The sequence below is a fragment of the Brassica rapa genome, unplaced genomic scaffold (assembly GCF_000309985.2).
Source record: "Brassica rapa cultivar Chiifu-401-42 unplaced genomic scaffold, CAAS_Brap_v3.01 Scaffold0610, whole genome shotgun sequence".
Taxonomy (NCBI): domain Eukaryota; kingdom Viridiplantae; phylum Streptophyta; class Magnoliopsida; order Brassicales; family Brassicaceae; genus Brassica; species Brassica rapa.
In genome coordinates, this window is record NW_022610550.1 from 10,001 (window position 1) to 12,500 (window position 2,500).

The window sequence follows — 2,500 nt, forward strand, 5'->3', positions numbered from 1 at the left end:
CCGTTCGGGTACTGGGGGGTAGGAGGCTCAAGAGAGTGCCTACCCCTTATATATACAAAACTCTTTTTTTCAGTATGTCACCAGTAGACATTGGTTGTGTTCCGGGGAGTATTTTTAATGAAAAAAAAAATACTTCGAATTTGAATCTGATTTTTTGCATGCTTCATAAGGATGGTTAAAGCTATTTTCTGGTAAATTTTCATAAATTTCTTTTGCTTCTAACCATGTCTTTTGCATGCTACAAAGGTCGGAGTTTCGTGGTCTAAACGGATGTCTACAGCAACTTTTGATCAACACTTGACATCCTAAACTCTTTGTTGACATATTTTTGATGTTTCCTTTCAGAAAACTTTCTTCAAAAATATTAATTTTTGCATTTTTGGCTTCTCGGGTGATTTTGGCTGTCTGTGGGTGATTTTGGCCCACGTGGGCTGTCTCTTCAGTACACACACACGGACGTCCGTGTGTGTCCGTCAGCACACACAGGACGTCCGTGGCCGTCCGTCAGCACACACAGGACGTCCGGCTGTCCATTAGTACACATATCAGCACGCTCCGTGGACTGTTCGGGTGATTTTGGCCCACGTGGGCAGTCTGTTCAGTACACACAGGACGTCCGTCAGCACACGCAGGATGTCCGTGGCTGTCCGTGTGTGTCCGTGTGTCCGTCAGTGCACACAGGACGTCCGTCAGCACACACAGGACGTCCGTCAGCACACGCAGGACATCCGTCAGCACACCCAGGACGTCCGTGTGTGTCTCGTGTCGGTCAGCACACGCAGGACGTCCGTCAGTACACACAGGACGTCCGTCAGTACACAAAAGACGTCCGTGGCCGTCCGTCAGTACACACAGGACGTCTGTGGCCGTCCGTCAGCACACACAGGACGTCCGTCAGTACACAGAGGACGTCCGTGGCCGTCCGTCAGCACACACAGGACGTCCGTCAGCACACGCAGGACGTCTGTGGCTGTCTGTGTGTGTCCGTGTGTCCGTCAGTACACACAGGACATCTGTCAGTACACACAGGACGTCCATCAGCACACACAGGACGTCCGTGGCCGTCTGTCAGTACACACAGGACGTCCGTGGTCGTCCGTCAGTACACATATCAGCATGCTGGCCCTTCCTGTGGACTGTTCGGGTGATTTTGGCCCACGTGGGCTGTCTGTTCAGTACACACAGGACGTCCGTCAGCACACGCAGGACGTCCGTGCCTGTCCGTTAGCACACACAGACTGTCCGTGGACTGATCCGTGTACTGAACTCATATCAGCATGCTGACCACACATATCAGCATGCTGGCCCTTCCCGTGGACTGTCCGTGTACTGATTTTGGACAACTGATGCACCATGTCAGTACACATATCAGCATGCTGGCCCTTCCCGTGGACTGTCCGTGTACTGATCCGTGTACTGAACATATCAGCATGCTGACCACACATATCAGCATGCTGGCCCTTCCCGTGGACTGTCCGTGTACTGATCCGTGTACTGAACATATATCAGCATGCTGACCACACATATCAGCATGCTGGCCCTTCCCGTGGACTGTCCGTGTACTGATCCGTGTACTGAACATATATCAGCATGCTGACCACACATATCAGCATGCTGGCCCTTCCCGTGGACTGTCCGTGTACTGATTCTGGACAACTGATGCACCATGTCAGTACACATATCAGCACGCTGGCCCTTCCCGTGGACTGATCCGTGTACTGAACTCATATCAGCATGCTGACCATACATATCAGCATGCTGACCATACATATCAGCATGCTGGCCCTTCCCGTGTGTTGTAGGCACAGGGGGGGTAACCCACGAATGGATAGATGTTGGATCCAAGCTACAACCTGAGAACAATGAGAACCGATTTTTATGAGTTTTTAGAGTTTTATAATGCAAACAGAAAAAAATATGAATATGAATCAAAATGATAATATGAATAAAAACAAATAGAAAAGGGATAGATTGATGGATATGGGATCTTTGTTGCTGGATGTGTATCACTCTCAACAAGGATCAATGGATGGGAGATGAATGAAGATGGAACCGGTCTTGCTGGATGTGTATCACTCTCAAGATCGATTAATGGTGGAGTTGGGATGATGGACGCCACAAAGCTCTGTGAAAGGAGGCTTTGATAAGTCAAGTTGCTCCAGAGTTGTTTCTCACACACTCAAAAGACTTAGAACAATAGTTTTGACAAAACTAGAAAAACTGAATAATTCATAATACTTTCAAAGATGGATTTACAATGACACAAAGACTAGAGCTTTATAGGCTCGACCAAGGACTCTCTAACAGTCATAAAATGACATAAGGAAAGAAATAAAAATCGAAATAATAAACTTGGAAGCAAAGGAATTGATGGCTCCTTGAAAACTAGCCGTTGGAGGCTTAATGATGAGAATCTTGGCCAAATGAATGTAGATGGTGTCCTCCTTGTATCTGGACGGTTTGAAGGGGTAAGTGAGCTTCCTGGGAATCTTCTTAATGT